We start from the raw sequence: 21234 nt of genomic DNA, 5'->3' as shown, positions 1-21234 counted from the left end.
ATACGAAATTGATTTATTCTGAAAAATTTTATGACAAAATGTCAACATTTGGTTTTGAATTTTGGAAAAACAACATTGAAACAAAAACCAAAAGAGTGGCAGGTGCAAGGTCTAGAAGCATTATGTAGAGCCTGCATGATCCCAGAACAAATAATATTCCTGAATGATACAATTCAGCAAACATCCTGTCTTGGCTTAGCTAAGATAAAATATTTAAACAACCCGTCTATACCAACACCAATGCCTGATAGAAATACCACTACAGATGAGGGGTTAGACGTGTCCTATATTTTAAAACAAAACAGAACAAATCCTGATTGGAAAAAATGGTTGATCTGGCCCATAGTCACAAATAACTGTCAAAATAGATTCCTGAACAAAATACAGGGGTTCAAACAGAACAGGCCAGACCCTAGATACTCCCAGAGACAACATCCAGGGATAGTAACAACATATAGTGTAGGAAAACTATGCCTTGACTGGCTACAGAAATCCACACTTCCCAAAATAAAGCAACACTTAACTTTACTTAAAGAAGGTGCTGACTTGCGAGATTTCATAATGGGACATCGCAAACAGCGTAAAAAACGTTTCATATACGCCGGTATATACGCTGCTTACAATGAAGCTTGGAAATTGAAACAGATTGAAGCTACAGAAAAAATACGGGGAATTGACAGTATCAATTTGGAGAAATCATTTTCTGTAGTAGACAATGGGTTAACGACTCTGTCCTCCAGAATCTATTTACTGGACAGCATCGTATCATCTGCTATTGATATAATAGAGCAGGGCATGTTAATGTTACAACATGGCCAGTCCCAATTACGTTCTATTGTACAGCTAGGCTGGACATTGCAAAACCTGCGTTCAGGCTATGTGCCATGGCGTTTAATCAACACAACGTCATTGTTTTCTATCTTTAATCTTACTGATAAACAAATCAGTTTGGCACAAAAAGGAGCAGACTATGCGATACTGAGCATTGAAAAACTTGAGAGATTACCATTGACAATGTTAGAAAGACCTGTCATTGAATGGATAATACATGGCACGAATACAATCCCGATTATGACTTTTCAGTTTCAATACTGCCAAAAATATATACCAGCAGGCCTGTATGAAAGGTTGGGTAAAGGATACATCAAATCGACCTGGAATTTACCTTACACACACAAATGTTACTGTGAAGGGAAAAAAGAGGTATTTCTTAGTGGTAATGATTGTAAAAAATCACTAAGCAGTACACTCCTGTTCCAAGGTATTAACTTGCATGGGGCCTGTGAAGGTTCTTCGAACAACCTTTAATGTCATTCATTCAATTCATTCAAATAAGCTTTATTCGGTTTTTGTTTAAAACCATAAAAGCAGCAAAGAAATACAAAACATGTATAAATGACTCGACATATCATTTGCAAAATAAAAAGAAAAACCAACTATTAAAAGCAAACTAAAATCAATTTGTCCATTCAGCTAAATAAAATGGGACATGCAAACATCAGGAAACAGGGTAGTGTGTTGGTAGCACAGGCTTCATGGCATCCCCTTTTACTAAGAATTATGGTTCCATGTCGTTTGCCTTAGGGACGGATAGGGTCGGGGCCCGGGATAAAAATCGTACAAGTCCCAGATGCAAATGGGGCCATCTCCCTCTTTGGGTTGGGAGGATCGCAAATAGGGGACAATGTTCATAGTCTTGAATTTAATTAGAATAAGGTCGCCCGGGATGTCTTTGGGCGACGTACCTAGCCACCCCACCCTCCTGACTCTCAAGATGCCGCCATCTAAAGCAGGTGGCAATGGTCTGTGTTGTTGTAGCCAGGAGATGGTTTTGTTTAACAAGTCCTGGTGAGTTTCAAATTTGCCCTGACTAGGTGCAGGGACCCCAGAAAGAACAGTCACGTAAGGGGCAGCTTCTGGCGGTAGGTTGATCCAATTCCTGCTTTCATATACAAGCCTGGGAACTCTATGGGGTACAGGTATGGAGTTAAAAATAATGTTCCGGCCTCTTGAATTAGGTAGAGAGATGAGGGGTTCAGGAGTTTGAGCTGTCATGAGTGTCGTAGGTTTGAAATTGTCATTGTTGCTGGGGAGAGTAGGGTGAATGGGTGTGGCTGTTGTTTCAGTTGAGATATGGTTCCTTAATAATTTATTTTCGATGCTGGTCAACCTATCTCCCAGATTATTGATTTTAGTGATCAGGGGTGCTAGTGCAGTTGTTAACAATTGCTCAATCTGTGCCAGTAAGGTCAATTGAAGTGGTGATACTGGGACAGGTGTTTTGTTCACCTCCTCAGTCGGCAATATTATTGGTGGATTGGAGGGTTGTAATGAGGGACTAGTGCACATTTTGTCAGTATTCTCAGTGTCTTTGTCGTTTACTTCATCAGCATATCTACCCACTATAGGGGGGGTAGATACGTTCTGGGCGTAGTTCGTACCACACAGGGCATTCAGCTCCTCCCAGATGGACATGATGAAAACACAGTGCAATGTCAGAATCGATAATGAAGCGATACAATACCTCCAACTTCGTAGCAGCCAAGTGGGGTGGCCCGACCCGGCCTCTTCGTGCCTCTGAGGGCCACAGAGGGCCCGCCCTTTGCCCGGGCTTAGCCCGCGCGCGGTCCCGCGACGCGGGGGCTCGTGCTGGCCTTAAGCCCACCTCCGGGGGCGGGGCAGGATGCTGGATGCGCGCCTTCCTGGGCGCAAGGGGTGCTGGGTAGTGTAGTTCCCGATCTACCGCCTCGCCGCGATGATCGGGATGCAGCAGGCAGCAAGGTCCGGTATCACAGGAGAGCAGCGCTCGGGCTGCAACTGTCCTCAAAGCCCAAAAGTGACCTCCCAGGTCAGTATAAGGCTCAGGTCCCCCGCTCCCCCGGGGCTCGCGCTGGCCTTAAGCGCACCTCCGGGGGCGGGGCAGGATGCTGGATGCACGCCTTCCTGGGCGCAAGGGGTGCTGGGTAGTGTAGTTCCCGATCTACCGCCTCGCCGCGGTGATCGGGATGCGGCAGGCAGCAAGGTCCGGTATCACAGGGGAGCAGCGCTCGGGCTGCAACTGTCCTCAACCCCCAAAAGTGACCTCCCAGGTCAGTATAAGGCTCAGGTCCCCCGCTCCCCCGGGGCTCGCGCTGGCCTTAAGCGCACCTCCGGGGGCGGGGCAGGATGCTGGATGCGTGCCTTTCTGGGCGCAAGGGGTGCTGGGTAGTGTAGTTCCCGATCTACCACCTCGCCGCGGTGATCGGGATGCGGCAGGCAGCAAGGTCCGGTATCACAGGGGAGCAGCGCTCGGGCTGCAACTGTCCCCAACCCCCAAAAGTGACCTCCCAGGTCAGTATAAGGCTCAGGTCCCCCTCTTTCATGTCATCTTCAGGGCACCCCTACTACACAGATAGAGCCATTTTTCAGACAGCTTTCCAACGGTATCTACGTTTTAATAAGCAATCACAGCTGCTGTGGCATGGTGCCAGGAAACCCCTATCTCGTAACTGTGACTTCCAGGGCCGTTTGCTGTATGCAAGTATTGTATCCAAACAGCAATCCAGACATGGAGGTGGCAATATGGCCTTATGTGAATATCTCTTCTATTCGAATTGATACTTTAAGCAGAAGGAAGTCTATACCTTTTACAAACAACTGTGGCTTTAACCTCTCCCGAAGAGACATATGACCTGTAAGTTGCAATGACAGCGGCAGAGATACATACCCTATTATCGACAAATTGTCCGGTGCATTTCGTAGAAATGTTAAGCCAAATCTTAAACATGTCAGATACCAGTGGCATCGCACATGTATTTAAAACAATTTTTTCGGGACTGCTAACACCCTTCGAAGCAGTTCTTGGCATCTTCTCGAATTTTGCGCATTCGCTCTTCGGTAACCTGCCTCTTATTTTGGGACTCGTAGCAGGAATTTTATTTTTGTTCCTTCTGCTCCGATATGGCAAGCCAAGTCACAGACAAACCTCTGGCAACGATGGAAGAAACGATCCAAGCAATACGATATCAAGACCGTATCACTAAGGTCCTCGGATTGGCCCGGCTAAGAGATCTGAATTCTACCTGGTTTCTTTCATTCAGACCAATTTGGCAAAATTGCATCTTACCTGTGCTTCGATGTCTGCTATGCGGAGAAGAATGTGTGTTGGAAGTCTGTCTCACACTACCATCAGCAGTACCAATGGATATCAACGCTTTGCTTTGTCCTGTAACGACTCATGCAACGTGTTGTCCCCAGCGGCTACCTATTCTGATGATGGCATTTGTTGAGACTTCACCATTACGATTAAGTGGGGGTGAGGTACGAGATGAAAGTGGCACCACACAGGTACAACCTCTGTGAACATTGCCGATCCTGACAACGATGATGGCAATGCATCGCACATTTGCACTATGTCCACCTTTTCGGAGTTGGCCCAACTTTCACCTACTGTTGTGCTGTTGTGCTGTGTCCCCTGTCTTGAAGGAATCTCCAAGGGCCTGAGAAGAGCTGGCTCCCTGTTCTGAAGTCCCAGGAACAAAAAGGCTTCTCCCCCAACTTCCCTGAACTCTGCTGAGAGAGTTCTGTCCTTCCTAGAGTACTTGATCCAGTTGTGGGGCCTCTGGAAGTTGTACCTGTGCTGGAAAGCTTGAAACTAAGCTTGAGAGACTTTTTGCAATTGAAAAGTTATCGCATCGCTCGCTGCGGAGCGCACCCCCGACAGTGCGAAAAGTTTTCCACCGCTACGAAGGTCGAGATCGTCCCAGCACCTGTTGCCGCTGTCAGAGCCGTCGCATCCTTCGTTTGTGGGACGCACACGATCAGTGCAGGAAGCCTAACATCGTTGCGAGTGTCGTCGCAGAGCCTGTCGTCGCTGGGTGAGATCGCCGCACCGCCTGCTTGTGGACCGCATCACGTTGCTGCGAGAGTCATCACCAAAGCCAACGCATCGAGGAGCTGCGAGAGAGAAGATCACCACTGGTCCGTGCATCATTGCCCCGGAGATCGTTACACCTCCAAAGACCGTCTCATCGTGCCTTTGCGAGAACAAACTTCCTACGGAACCTACGCACCGGAATACATACAAGTGGCCTTCCTCCCCATACAGAACGGATGCGTCGCAACACGCCCGCTGCTGCAACGGGGCTGTCGCATCGCCTCCCCAGGGTCTCAGGAGCAACGCATCGCTTGTTTTCCACCGCACCAGCTTCTGCTTTTGGAACTTTGTCGCAACTAAATGTACTGTGTCTGAAACATGACGCAACTGTAAAGTTTTCACACAACCGTGGATTATTTTATCTCAACCTAAAGAACTTTTATTACAACCTTAAGAACTCTTTTGAAACCACATTCGAACTGTGTATGTTGGATTTTTGTCGTTTTGGTCTTGTGTAGTTTAGATTAAATACCTGTATTTTTCTAAACTGTTGTAGAGTCAGTTTGTGGTGTTTTCACTGTGTTACTGTGAGTGTTGGTAAAAATACTTTACACATTGCCTCCTGAAAAGCCTTGACTGCTCGTGCCAAGCTACCTAGAGGGTGAGCATGGGTTAACTCAGAGGGTTACCTCCTTACCCTGACTAGAATCAAGGGTCCCTATTTGGACAGTGGTACCTACCTCTGCCAACTAGAGACCCCCAGTTCTAACAAGCAGAATATATTATCAAAATGACTAATTATGTTCTAAGCCCTCCCAAAAAACCTACCCAGTACTGATGTGTGTACTTTGCAGAAAGCCATTGACACATTCATTTGGACAGGCTGGAGATCATGTATGTCAGTGATACGTCTTACAATCCATAAACAAGCGGGGGGGTTTGGGACTCCCAGATTTTAAAATATAGTATCTAGCAACATAACTCTGAGTATTTTGTGGATGGTCCCTTTATGAGACTGAGAAACGGTGGGTTCACATGGAATCAGTATTGATGGGCAGGGGTCTGTGGGCTTCCCAAATGTGCCAGACTAATAGTATGCTACTATTCACAGATCTTGAAAACTACATTCGAGCTATGGAACTCAGTTATGAGAGGTGACACATTACCAACCTTTCCTTACCCTTTTACACTCCTGGTCATTTATCATTTACCCCAGGCCTGGTGGCAAACAACCTCAAAAGATGGCCTGAGGGAGTGTGTAGGATGTTGCGAGACCCGTTTCAGAGGTAGGAAATAAAGCCTTTCACCGGTGTAAGCAGGATTATAGAGTAAGTGAAAATGATTGCTTGCCCTATTTCCATCTTTGTCATCCGGTTTTACGCCACGAAAATGAAGAGATGGCCACTAGATACCTTACATTATGGGAAAAACTATGTGCCACATATGCTTGACCTTATTTCTCATATAAACACCAAACTGACAGAGACGATGCCAGAACCAGAATGGGTATACATAATAAAAAGCCTGTAATCAGATATGTACGCAAAGTGTGCAGACTAGTCAATTAATGTATAAAAATAATGATGATGTGGCATGTAACTCTAAAGAAGTTAAAACCAATGTACATGACAACTTATGGTCTGTGTTGAAGGACCTGTGGGAAGGAGGGGAATGCATTGCATATGTGTTGGACATGCCCTAAGATAAAGATGTTCTGGAAGGAAGTTCTTCACCATATTAAAGGAGTGGTAGGCTATCCTCTTCCAGCAGAGTTGGCAACTACTGTCCTGGGCCTGGGACCTGCAGTGTACAAGGGTCTCACCAATACCGACTGGAGAGCAATACTTCACATGCTCTTGGCAGCAGAACTACTACTGGCACTGACATAAAAATCTCCAATGATCCCCATGATGCAAAATTGGTCAAGTAAATTAGGGTGGCTGCTGGCTGTGGAGAACTTAGCTGGAGTGTATCCAATATGGACCATATATACGTAAGCCTGTGGCATCCCTTAAGGGACTACTTAATGGATAAAGAGGTTAAATATAGTTGTTCCAAAAGCACTGTGATCTCTCAAATTCCCCAATTACTTGACGTGACTTGAATTTAAATACCTCAAACTGTAAAGCCCAGACTTCAAAAGATGTGTTAAACTATAGGTAGGGATGGTCCTATGACCCTGCACCCATGGAATATGACGTTGCTAAATGCAACCTCTTGGAGGTTTGTCTGTTCAGGCTCTCACCTGGATGGACACTGGGGTGAGAGGGAGGGTTTGGGCAGTGACACATAAATAATGTTCTGTTAATGCCCATGTAAAATTGACATGCAGTTAGGGGTGGGTGGAACTCACAGAGATTCATAAGAAGTTACATGAGCTGGTAGAATTAGGAACGTTGAGCTGCTCGCACTGAATTTTAGTTCCTGGAACTCATGCCACGCTGAAAACTCAGCACGAGCGCCACCATGAGGTGCGCCAGAGGGCAATGCTTTTCAAACTGATTTTGCTGCCACTCAAGTAGATGTTTTACGCGGGCAGCAGTTTTCAGGCAGCTATCGGTTGCGAACGTGACTGCCCGTCACCACCCGAGACAGCCCGCGCTGGGGAAAAATTATTGGGTGACCTCCTTGCAACCGAAATTCAGCCATGGCATCCCAAACCCCACGCACTTGTCAACAAGCCATTGGTGATCAACACCTGAGAAAAACTCTATCACATGACAGTTGGCAGAGGTTGGCTGAAACTCTGCATTACATGCATAACGCAGAGTGGGCATACCTCTGCCAACTCGGCTGGTAGAGTGGAATTTATTACCCACCCCTAGTTTGTATATCAATGATACTCGCTTTTGTTGTGTTGTATGTAGTGAAAATCAATAAAACATCATTGGAAACTGGACATTTATTCTTAATGTTTTACATGTCCTGTCAGTGAAAAAATTACAAAGTCATTTTCTACTGTGGCAAGACTGGCTCTCCCATTGAAAAGCACAGGGTTACATTATAACTCCTTGTAATGCATAACATCAATATGGTACAAGCTAGAAAAATTAGTCAAAGACTCATTGGAATAGGAAGTTAAAATCCAATCTAATAATCAAATTGGATTCTCAATTGCTATTGAAAAAGTTTCCATTTTCAAATTCTTTTCTTATTAGAAAGTTGACATTTTCCTATCTAAGCCAAAGGTGTGTTTCTGCCAGTGTGCAGGGTCACCTGACTGTTAATGGCTCTCCTCTGGTGTGACGTGTATTCTTCCCAGGCAGTAGACAAATGGCCTGGGTGTGGGGAGGTGATGGTCTTCTTGACAGGATGACTGGTGATGTGAGGAGCTTCCTGACAGGATGTACCCCAGCCCTGGAGGGGGGCAAGGAGAACACCGCCTCACATCCCACCACAGTTTGCCCCTTTGCATTGTGGTAAATGTAGTAAACAATTGCGCTTACTTCAATATTAACTGTAGTTTTTCACCAAAGTTGATGCAGATTGTGCTGTACATCTCTAGACACATGTGTTTCTGGATTTTATCCTTCATCAGTAGCGAACAAAAAACTGTTTCAACTGGGGTTGCTGGAAATGCTGCCAAAGTCTTCTCAGGTCTCATTACTACTCGCAGGCACACAGGTGCATCTCCAAAGCTTGTCAGCTTGCTGGCTCAAGGAAGCCGTTTGAACAGTATGGTAGTTGGGGGCACACTGCCTCACATCCCAGTACAGTTCACCTCTTTGAATTGTGGTAAAAGTAAAAAAAGACTGGTATTATCTTTAAAGTGGGCTCTCATCCCTTTTAATCAATAATCCAATTTCTCACAGCCAACATCATTTGTAAGTATGGAAGCAACACTTAGTGTGTGTCTGTCGACCTTCCACAGCTTATTCAGCAAATGGTGGCTTCAGTTCATGAATTAACTAAAGGAGAAGGCAAGGATACCGGTCAATAGAAAGGCAAAATTTCAAAGCTTAGCTAGAATCGGTACTTCAAGATGATGAATTGAGTAATATTCATACCTGTGCCCAAAGGTAACTATAACTCGTGCCTCCCCATGCACAGTTTTTTCATCCATAATTTTGTTGCAAATGTTACAGTGATATAATGAATGATGTCATATAACACGTAATATGTAGGGTAATTAGCAGTGCTTTGTAAAGTCACCTTAGGGCACTCGCTTTAGTTATTTGAGATGACTATAACTAGTGAATCTCATTGGTTTCTGTTCATTTAAAATGGTATGTTGTAACTGACATTTTCACCTAACTATAATGGTCTTTAACCTTTGTTTTTTTGTGTGTGAATTTTCTATTCTTTTTTTGCATAAAACACTCACCCCGGATCGTGTGTCCAACCTTCGAGCACTCAAGCTCAAAACCCATTGACTCCTCTGCCAGCACGCATCCTGGTTGCCAGTGGGAGCTGGCAATAATTTATATTTTATTTTGGGAGAGGTCATGTGGCCCTTCCCTCCCCAAGCTTTTAGGGCCATGGGAACTCTATTGCTCAGACTACAGGAAGGATATGTTTTAAAGCGTACTTAAATATTTGAAAATAGCTTAATAGATTATTTTTATTCTCAATTGTAATATGTGCAGCATTGAAAGAAAATTGATTGAGTTATTTTTAGTATTCGAGTTTGTCTGAGCTTCACTATTTAAGTAAATAGCACCTATGCAATTTAGGCTCAACACTTTTACACTTTTGTAAGAGGGTACTGTATGAGAAAATGAAATATTATCCATATGTAATTGATAGAAGTTAACATTAGCCCACTTGAACATGATTGTAAACGAGCACATTTGTTAAATTTTGTCATGTTTTCCATGATTTATGAAATTAAGGAGATCAATTTCAAGATGATGTTTGTGACTCAAATTCTATGTGACATTGTTATAATTCTTTAATTCCTACATATAGGGCCCAACAGCTGTCCCGTGGGGGCCATTAGGATGCGCCCGCCCAAGCATGGGCGAATTTTGCGAATCTGGTGTTCGCGAATTTTGCGAATTTGCGAACTCGCAATCCGCAAAATCCGGGAATTCTCGCGAATTTGCGGATTTTTTTTTGTGTTCGCAAGGATTTCTGCCAGTTCGCAAGGATTTCTGCCAGTTCGCGAGGGTTTTGTACCAGTTCTCAATTGCGAACTTACATGTCGGCTCGCATCGGTCGAGATTATGTTGTTTCTACGTCTGGTTCATCATCACAGGATCCCAGCACCCTCTGTTTCACCCCTGCCACCCTCTGTTTCACCCATGCCACCCTCTGGTACATCAATGCCATCCTCTGGTTCATCATCACTGTAGATTATGGGGGGGGAAAGCAAGCACACCTGCCTGCTTCAACTGACATGAATTAATTTGGGGTTGATTTATTAATGTGTCACTGTTTTAAAATTCCAGTCTGGCACCAGATTCCTTATCTGTAATTTGCTTTCTGTTGCAGTGCAATTTTTTTTTCCAGGACCTTTGTGGCCTACTTGTAGCTATTCTATGAGCCTGCTGTGAGGGTCAGAGCAGGGTCATACAATTGTTGCAACTAACAACTGAACTCTGGAGGGGCCCTTGTCAGGAAGCACTACAGGGAATGGTTACTAATGATGAGTTTGAACTTTTGAACCTGCTGAATGCTTTCACTTTTGCAAAACTCGTTTTTCTGCAGAACAGCATTACAGCAACTGTAATGCCACAAACAAGCTTATATGAGAAAGTTGATTTCTAATCCAAAAGTTATCCAAAGAAAATCAAAAGGCCTCAAATCCAAAAAAGTGTAGGCAAATGTCAACCTGAGGAGTTATTCTGATAAAAATCATCATTTTCAGAAGGTCTATGCTGCTTGCTAGTAGATTTCTTGTGCAGAATTGCAATTTTTGTAATTTCGCGAGTGCGGGATTGTGGCTGCCCGCCGCACCTACATGTTCGCAATTGCGAACTTACACCGCACGCCGCAAAATTGTATCACCGGGGGCGTGGCCAAGATGGCGGCAGAGTAGGACGCTTTTCCGAGCCGCTACGGCGTCGATCCAGTATAGCTTCTTACAGCACGGTCCTGAGGGAGCGGTTTAGCTTCAAAATTGCTGCAGAAGTTCCCCTGGCATAGCGGAGTGGTTTGGTGCCGTCGGTGGAGCGGAGAGGCATCAGGGACGACCACAAGACCGACTGAGCTCTGAGGCCTGCGCGACCCCGGCCTCGCTTGGTTCCTGGCGCCCGCTATTGGAAGAGGGCAGGCCTCCTGAGATCCCGCCCAGGACCGCCAGCGCTGATTGAAAGTGGAGGAACGCTCCGTGCCGATGAAGCGGTCGATCTAGCTTCCAGTGCGACTTGGGGTGTTCGACGTTTCTGGCCTGTGGCGAGGAGCGAGCCCACGAGGCGTCGAGGCGGAGGTACGACGACACCCAGCAGTGATCATCGAGGGGAGGCCCGGTGACGCCCGGGTGCCGGCGGGGTTGCGCACGCCGAGGGCGGCTGTGGAGAATCGGCCCCGAGTTTGACTGGTGGCGGAGAGTGGTGCCGGACCAGCGGTGGTGACCGGTGGGCCCAGGCGTGAGCGGATTTGCATGTGATGAGGACGCGGCCTACGTGATAGCAGCGGCATTCCTGCCTGGCCGCCACAGGACTTCGGGCCGTCGGTACACTTGTGCATCGGCCATTGGCGCCTGTGAAGCCTACAAGCACGTGCAGGACGGAGGCCTGGGCCCCCGTGTGGATCGTGTGAGTGAAACGGAAGCACTACGGACTATAGTTTGAGGCCTGGACATTGGGACCGCGGTGGACTGGAGGTGGAGCGAGCGGCCAGCCCGCCATTTTGTTTGGTCTCTTGGCGCCCGGGCGGAGTGCTGCCCGCCGCAATGTCCAACACGCTGCGCAAGGGGCGCCCGGGGAAGGATGGCGCTTCGAAGTCCTCCCAGCAGCCGGCATCCCCAGGGGCTAGTGGCTTGTCGAAACAGTCGGACGATGAGGCGCCGGTGACGAAGGCTTTTATGTCCAAACTTTTTGCCTCCATTAAGGAAGACATCTCCGAGCTCCGCGCACAATTGGCGTCCGATCTGCGGGACGTACGGAGGGACCTGGATGGTATAGGCGAGAGGGTAGCGACCCTGGAGGACCACGATTTAAGTGTGGCCAATGATGTACACCTGTTGCAGCAGGATATCATCCGCCTCACCGAACAGAACCTGGACTTGCAGACGCACACAGAGGACCTGGAAAATCGTTCCCGCAGGAACAACATCCGCATTCGAGCTGTGCCATGGGATGGTGAGGCGGGCGACTTGCGTGGCTATGTTCAGGAGTTGTTCCTACAGATATTGGATGAGGAGGATGTGCGGGACATTCAGATGAATAGAGTACATAGAGTGGGGTTGCCTAGACGAGGGGGGGGGCGCCCTCCTGACATTCTTGTCTGTGTCCATGATTTCCAGGTGAAAGAGCGCATTCTCCGCAAGGCCAGGGCCATCACTTCGTTGCAGTTCAGGGACCACCGCCCTCAGCTTTATCAGGACTTAGCGGCCTCTACGCTGCGGAAACGGAGGGAGTTCTGTCCAGTGACTGCCTTTTTGAGGGAACGTAACATCGCCTACTCCTGGGGTCATCCCTTCAGGATCATCTTCCGGTGGCAGAACCGGCTCGCACAGATTCGCTCACTCCAAGTGGCGAAGGACCTCTTGGGCCTGGAGGATGTGCCACCTTCTCAGGGAGCACCCGCTTCCCCATCTCAGAGGCGCCACCGCTCTTCTTCCTGGCACAGAGTGGGCGCTTCCCCTGACCGGCGGCAGCCGGATCGCACTACCAGTCTGCAGGAACGGGGCAACGCGGAGGCATCGGTGGCCTCGGCTACCCTGGCTGATACACAGCAAAGTTCCGGTGCAGCGTGACCTCTGCCTGGAAGATGGATCGGCGCCGGAGGGGCTTCGGCCTTCTGGTCTGGGGGTATGGATGTACTTTTGGAGGAGACACCCCGGACCGTGGCCGTGGGGGTTACCGTGTTGGTTCCCCTAACCCACTTCCGGAACGGAAGGCCCCTCGCAAACTTTGGACTTCTGGACATGTTGAGTAATTCCTTCGAATTTACAGTTTTGCATCTGTTCTTTCTATTGTTTTTTCTATGTGGGGGGGTTGGGAGTTGGGGGGCTTGGGGTGTTGGGTGGGGGGGTCCCATGACGGTGGGAAGGGGGGGCTGCTGCGTGAATGTTTGCTGCTGTGTGTGAGGGCTTCGGTGTGGGCAGGCTGGAGCTGCGGATAGGGTTGCTATGGGTGTGTGGGGAGCTCTGGGCTATGATGGGGGGATAGTAGCTGATCCTCTGAAGTTGCCTATGATCGGAGGGCTCCTGAGTACGGGGGTGGGGACTCTTGGGGTGGCAGTGGAGAGTTTTGGGGTCCATTTCTATTATGCCGATTAGCATAGGAACTTGGAACGTTAAGGGTATGAATTCGCCGCAGAAGAGGCAGAAGGTGTGGAAATATGTAGTGGATCACCAGCTTGATATAATGGGGTTGCAGGAAACCCATCTGGCACGGAAAGATGAGTTGCGGCTGCGGCATAGGGCATATCCCATTATCTATAGGTCTTCCGGTGCCACGAAGCATAGGGGGGTGGCTCTCCTTTTCCGAGCTGCGCTTCACTTCGAACCTCCAGAGGTGCGTAACGATAAGGACGGCCGTTGGTTGATGGTCAAAGGGCTCATTCAGGGACGGCTATGCACCTTTGTGGTGGTGTATCTACCCAACGCTGGTCAGAATAAGTTTTTACAAGATTTGTTGCAGAAGGTTGGGGATACCTCGCTCTCGAACACGTGGGACGCCTTTAAGGCCTCGATCAGGGGCACGTGACTGGGCCTCAACTCGCAGCTCAACACCTTGCGGAGGAAGGAACGTGAGGCCCTGGAGGCTGAGGTGGTCGAGCTCGAACGAGCTCACAAACTCAACCCCTCGAGGGTGACCCTCCGTCTGTTGACGGCGGTGAGGGGTAAATTAAAGGCGCACTACGCCAATAGGGCCGAACTCACGCTCTTGAGACTGGGGCGACAATCCTATTCATGCGGGAACAAGGTGGGTAGGCACTTGGCGCAGCAACTGCGGGATAGGAGAGAGCGAGAATATATAGGAGGCGAAACGAAGGCGGACATTTTTGGACGCTTTTATGCCGAGTTGTACACGGGAGACAACTTGGGAGCAGAATCCCAAAGAGAGTTCCTGCAACGTTTGCCTCTACCCCGAATATCTAAAGAATGGAACGAATTATTGGAGGCGCCAATCTCTAGAGAGGAAGTTCTCTCCGCCATTAAAAATTTGAAGTTACACAAGGCCCCGGGTACGGACAGTTACACCGCGGTTTTTTACGAGACATATGCTACTGAGCTGTGTGACTTTCTAGTGTCTCTCTTTAACGATATGGCGTCATCCGGAGCCTCTACAGGAACTCTGGCCGAGGCAGTGATCACGGTCCTGCCGAAACCGGGGAAGGATCTGGCGCAATGTGCCTCCTTTTGCCCCATAGCCTTACTTAACATCGACGCTAAATTATATTCAGCGATCCTGGCGTGCCGCTTACAGGATTTGATGCCGGCGATCATTCACCCAGACCAGTCTGGCTTTATTATAGGACGCCAGACCCATGATAATACTCGTAGAGTGGTTCACTTAATCGAAAAGGCAGACAGGTTCCGTATTCCGGCTGTGCTTGTGGGCCTGGACGCGGAGAAGGCCTTTGACCGAGTAGATTGGGGCTTTTTGTTTAATACGCTGACGGCTTTTGGCTTTTCTGACAAATTCATCACTATGGTAAGGGCTAACTTTTGCAATCCACGATCGAGAGTGGCAGTGAATGGCCAATTGTCGGCCTTCTTCCCACACTCGAGGGGCACCAGACAGGGGTGTCCCCTCTCTCCCCTGCTGTTCGCGCTCAGCATTGAGCCCCTGGCGGTGGCGGTGAGGGAACATGAAGGCGTGAGAGGCATACCGTTCACAGGAGAGCAACATAAGATCTCGCTCTTCGCGGACGATATCTTGTTTTCGGTGGCGGACCCGGCAGGTTCCTTGCCTTGCATTAGGGAGATTCTACTTGAATTTGAGGAAGCAGCGGGATTTAAAGTGAATTATGGCAAATCATATATCCTGAATTTGACTCTCTCACAAACTGACGTGGCTCATGTGCGGACGTTGACGCCTCTGGCATGGGCAACTGGGTCGATTGTTTATCTGGGAGTCCACCTGACTCCGACGGTGGGCAAACTGTTTGCGGCCAACTTCCCACCCCTCCTGACGAAGACCCGGGCCGAATTGGAGAGATGGAAACCTAAATTCCTGTCCTGGTTAGGTAGAATACACGCGATTAAGATGGTCCTTCTCCCCAAATATTTGTACCTATTCCAGGCCCTGCCTATTCCGCTAGATAGCGCTTACTTCCGGCAGCTTAAAACGCAGATACTGCGATTTGTCTGGCAAGGGGCCCGGGCCCGACTGTCTTTCACAGTCTTACGCCGGCCTAGATCGGAGGGCGGAGTGGGTCTGCCGGACCTGCATCTCTATTAAAAGGCTGCCCAATTGAGGGTAATGGTGGAATGGTCGCAGCAGTTTTCAGAGAAGCATTGGTTGCATATGGACCGGAGTGTGGCTGGCCGGTCCATATGGGATCTGGCCTGGAAACCGAAGAGAGATCGCCCCTTGAACGCTCATATTAATACCCCCACGGGTACTACACTGAAGGTCTGGGATACCCTGGCTACTGATGAGCGGTGGACGACTTTTCCATCCCCGTTCACGCCCTTGCATTTCAATCCGGCCTTTTCCACCGGCGCTTAGTGAGGGGGCTTTTGACGCATGGAGGGAGGGTGGATGTAGGGCACTAACCCACCTGTTTCATGGCCCTGACCCTTTGACCTTCGCTAACTGTATACGGGACTATCAGGTACCACAAACCGATAGGTATCGGCATGTCCAATTGCTACACTGGGCCACGTCTCCAGGGGTGCTGGAGGCAGCTATGAGACCCCCCTCAACGTTTGAGGCCTTTTTGCTGCGGACGTCCAGCATGAAGGGAGTCATCTCCTTCCTCTATCAATTATTGCTTAAATCCGAACAGTCACCTAGACCACGTTATATGGAGCAGTGGGAGGAGATAGTGGGGAGAGATGTTACCAACAATGAATGGGCAGCGCTCTGGAGGGATATGATCCAATTTAACCACTCAATACATCTTAGGGAGGCTCATTTAAAGACTCTCATGCAATGGTATTTATGCCCGACTAGGCTCCACCGCATCTACCCGGCTACCTCGGATAAATGCTGGAGGGGATGTGGACTCCTGGGGGACTTCCGCCATATTTGTTGGGACTGTCCGGTGATTAGGCCCTACTGGGACGAAATTCTCTCACATATCAAAGATATCCTTCAATACCCTATAGAGGACTCTATAGCCTCTGTACTGTTGGGTCTACGTGACCCCGGTCTAGAACACCAAACGCGATCTGATAAAAAGATTCTGTGGCTGTGCCTGGGGGCGGCCAAGCTCGCGTTGGCGGCGGCATGGAAGCGAAAGGAGGCACCAGCGATATCTCTGTGGCACGCACGGCTTTGGAAGCTTTTAAGCTTAGAAAGAATGGCGGACATCTTCCTCGGTAATTACAAGAATTTCACACATGTGTGGGGACCCTTGGTTGCCTTCCTATCTAAAGGCCTGCCGTCGGCTGTTTGCCCAGCATCTTTGAGATCTCTGCACCTCTTCCAAATCTAGTGCGGCTTTCTGAATGAGTGTGGTAAGTGTGTGTCACCGTCATGGGGGGGGGGGGGGATTGGGAGTTGCACTTTCTTCCCCTTTTTCCTTTCTCCTTTGACACCGAAGTGCTCGTTCACGCCGATTGGTGCATTTGAATGGTTTGCACTAGCCTAAAGACCTGCTTGCTTTGGGACATCCTAACTCCATAATGCTCGGCACCGATGGTTGCTTGTTTACCTATTGCTCTTATTCCTGCAGGTACCTAGACTGACTGGCATGGATTTATCTTTGCGGTGTGCCACCACCATCATTTTGATTTGGATTATTCCCCCTGCGAGGGGTCATGTGCAGCACCTCGGTGCTTCTTTCCTGTGTTTCCTTTTGTTATATGCAAAATAAAAATGTTACAAAAAAAATTGTATCACCAAGAAAAAAAAATCCGCTGTGTGCGAATTTGCGGATTTTCGGTAAATTCGCGAGCGTTCGCGGATTGCGAATTTACCGAAAATCCGCGAGCGGAACGGATTTTCCGCCCATGCTTACGCCGGCCACACTGGCGGGTGCATCCCGCATTTTTAACATTGCGGTGGACGGTGCTGAGAGCACCGCCCGCGGCAATGCTAAAAATGCACATTGTGCACTTCGATGCACAACGTGACAGGCACCGTGCGGTGCCTGCCACGTTGTACAGTGAAGTGCAGGGGGGAACCATAGGTACCCCCATGTGCACCCCCGCTGCCACAGAAAAGCTTGTTCCCGACCACATCCTAATATGGATCGCGGTGTCTAACAGACACCGCCACCATATGAAACCCTTTTCCGCCCGGTCAACGAGTTGACCAGGCGGAAAAGCGGCGGGCAGTCTTTCCGTCTGCTGCGGTCCCCCCGTCATAGTAATATGGCAGGGGGAAATGGGTGGCAGGCAGGGAAGGATGTCGGGCAGTTCGCCACTGTGTTTTGCACCCTGCATAGAGCCATGTTAAAAGCTTGTGTGAAAAGGGATAGTCAGATGCACATAAAGCACTTGAAATGTAGGCGGAACATCTGGGAATGAGGCATGTATCGCCAAGGTCGCAGCATGTAGTTTAAAAGGTAAAAGTGTCTAATAAGTTGATATCTTGACCTTGTAGAGCTTGCTGCGGTAAGATGAAAGTGCTGTCTAGATAGATCTCACTCATTGCTGTAAGTTGCAATTTGCGCTGTCTAAAGCTTTTTACAGGATCATCAATCAATCAATCAGGGGTTTATGAAGCGCGCTACTCACCCGTGAGGGACTCCAGGTGCTAGGGGTTGGGGGGAGCAGCTCCGGATCAGTCAAATCGTCAGTGATGGGAAAGGATAAGTGTCCAATAAGCGGCACATATAGAGCAAAGAAATGCTCAATGCAAGCCCTGCGTCTGAGCTCATTCCGCGCCCAAACCGGCACAGTGTAAATCTGCGCTTGTGGTTATCTAGGGGTCATAAACATAGCCATCTGAAGAGGGCAGGGTGCTGTGTGCCAAGATTAGGGGCCATGTAGGCAAGGAATCAAGCAGGGAAGAGCCAGAGGGCGGCAAACGGGGCCTAGGCACTCTAGTAATACAAGTCCATATTAGGGGCACCCAAGCTACCATTATCAAGTGGAAGTGTCATAATCTGCCATCAGATACGCAGCCATCCATTGCCCCATGTCAAAGAAATAAGATGCATTCTAAGCTGTATGCAGAAGTGTAGTGGTAAGAGAAGTGGCAAGTTGATGAAGAGGTAGAGTAATTTAGGAAAGATTATCATGTTCGCAATAGCCAAGCGACCAGTTTGGGCCAAGGGAGTTGCGTCCAGCAGTCAACTCTCTCGTCCAGCTATGTAAGCAGCAGACCATAATTGAGCTTCCATAAATCGTCGATGTCTTTATTGAGCCAGACCTTAAGATACTTGTTGGGGCCTTCTGCCCAGACAAGTGGGAATTTCCTTGGTGAAGGGTGACATCACAGCTGTCAGTGGGAAAATAAGCGACTTTGACGAATTGATCTCAACACTAGACAAACCCCCAAATCTGGTGAGAGGGTTTAAATGTACATGTGGATCTCTGACATACATAGTGACATCATCTGCATATAGCGACACAAGATTCTGGGAGGGGAGAACATTAGTTTGCAGTGGACGTGGTGCTGGGGAAGCCAGGACGCAAGTGGCTCCATTATGTTTGTAAAAAGTATGGGAGATTAGGGGCATTCCTGTTGGGGACCTCTCGTCACAGCAAAATGGGCTGAGATTCTGTCATTCATGCGTAGCCTGGATGCTGGTTGAGAATAAAGCAGACTGATTGGTTTTAATAATGTGGTGCTGAGCCAGAGGTGTGTCAGCAGGGTGAAAAGACATGGCCATTCAAGATAATCAAACATCTTTGTAGCGTCCAAGAATGCAGCCTCCAAGTGCAAGGCTGGATCAATGGTATCGAGGAGGGCAAAGAAGATGTGCAGGTTGCAAAATGGTGACCTGCCCAGGACAAAACCTGCTTTATCGAGCCTCACCTTGGTTGCAGCAATGGAAGGAGGCGTGAGGCAATGAGTTTGGCATGAATGAGTTTGGCATGGATTTTGTTATCTGTATTAATCATGGATAATTGGTGATATGAGTTGCAGCGGTGAAAGTCCTATCCAGGAATAAGGATTGTTACAATTAGTGCTTCGTGTAGGGAGGGAGTCAAAACTTTGGAAGAGGGCGATTCTTGGTACATGTTGAGCAGATGTGGGGCAAACAAGGGGCATACTCTTTCTAAAATGCGGTGGTGAGGCCATCAAGGAAGGCCATCCTACCTGCAGGGATTACACTGATAACTCTGATTACCTTGTTGTCTGTGAAAGGTTCATCCAAGTATCATCTATAACCATCTTTCAGCCAAAGAAGCTAGACCTACATCCTTTGAACCATCAGTTTTAATCAGAGAAATAGCTAGTAAAGAAGAAGACCATTATGGCATCCCACAGCAGCAAGGACCCTGCATTCCATTTACTTCTAAGGTCACCATACAATTGGTAGATTTCTCACTGTCATGCCAACTAAGAAACTATAACGGCCGTACCCCTTCAGATTTAAAGACGCAGCCCACTTTCAGGAGTGGTCTTTACAGAAGCAATATAGATGACTACTTCCTAGATCTTTACTTGTGGTCCTCACTGATTGGCATGAGGGTTGAGTAGAGATACAAAAGCGACCACTTTTCTTGCTTTCAACTATTGAGGACAGCCTTGCTCAGGTAAATCTGGCCAAAGATTTGCCCATAGGGGCTTTGGCTGTCACTAACAATAGGAGAAATTTCAAATAGGATCGTATTGTTTCAAACCCTGATGCCTTAAGCAAACTATACACTCACGCAGAGTCTTTTTTAATATTATTGAGTGACCTTGACATCAACCCCAAGGATGTAGTAAAGCTCCATGATGATTTTTTCACTGTTGTTATGAACACTTGCTTCACTAAAACCACAGGAATCATCAATTACATGTATACCAATAATCCCACCTGGTACAATAAAGTGTGTAGAGAAGCTAAATCCTTGCTTGTCAAAACCATAAAAAATAGCCAACAATCACTAATTCAGGAGTAAAGGGCCACCTATAATGTAATCCTTAAAAAACAATAAAAAATGGGATTCTCTAATTTGGAAGGACGCCCTAGAAGCCATCCGGCCCTGTTGGCATATACTTAGCAATGGAAGTGACTCAAGCACATTGAGACCCAAAATCAACATTTTACCCAAGGACTGGGTGGTCCACTTTCAATCCCTCTATAACAAGGGTTAACTAATTAACACAGAGCAGGACTTACCCACCCAAGAGCCTTTGTCCGAAGACCAACCCAGCACCGGCCAAGACCTATCTGGGCCTTGGCTCGAACTCCAAAACAATACTCTGGTATTTACCCTGCGAGAAACACAACAAGCTATCCTTGAATTAAAAGCTGGAAAGGCTTTTGGGCCAGATACAATTCCAGAGGATCTCTTCAAATCTGTACCTGAAATCTGGGTAGCATACTTAAATCACATTTGTATCTCTATCGTGGCAGTTGCACCCATTCCAGATTCCTGTACGGGAGCAATAATAGCCTCCATCTTTAAGCCTGATAGACATAGCCCAGAAGATCTATTTTAAAAAAGTCCTGAGGCACCTCAACACATGGCTGGAGGACAATAATATTCTGTCCCCATTCCAGGCAGGTTTCCGTCCAAAAATAAGTGCCATAGATCAGGTGTTTAGATTCTTGATGACGAGGTGGAAAACTAGATATTAATGGAGGAATTGTTTGTGGATCTTAAGGCTGTCTTTGATATGGTTCTCAGAGACAAACCTTGGGCGGCTTTGAGGGACATGGGAATCCTTCCCGTGCTTATGGAAATTTGTGAGCCGACACACTGGAAATTATGCCCACGTGAGATGGGGCTCAGAGGGTGAATCATATTTCAGTAGATAAGCATGCAAGACAAGGATGTGTCCTCGCTCCAACACTCTTTCTACTGTTCATCAATAGGTGTGTCAAATTCCTAATAGGGTGCGCAAATGACTTTCCGGTCTTGGGTGGTGTTAAGATCCTGACATTATTATTCGCCCATGACACCCTTCTGGTGTCAAAAATCCCTAAAGGTTTGACATTTTGTTTAGGAAGATTCAATTTGTTGTGCATCACCGATAGGCTAGCAATAA

This window comes from Lissotriton vulgaris, chromosome 2_1 (genome assembly GCF_964263255.1).
Source record: "Lissotriton vulgaris chromosome 2_1, aLisVul1.2, whole genome shotgun sequence".
Lineage (NCBI taxonomy): Eukaryota > Metazoa > Chordata > Amphibia > Caudata > Salamandridae > Lissotriton > Lissotriton vulgaris.
Note: the sequence above shows the minus strand (reverse complement) of the source record.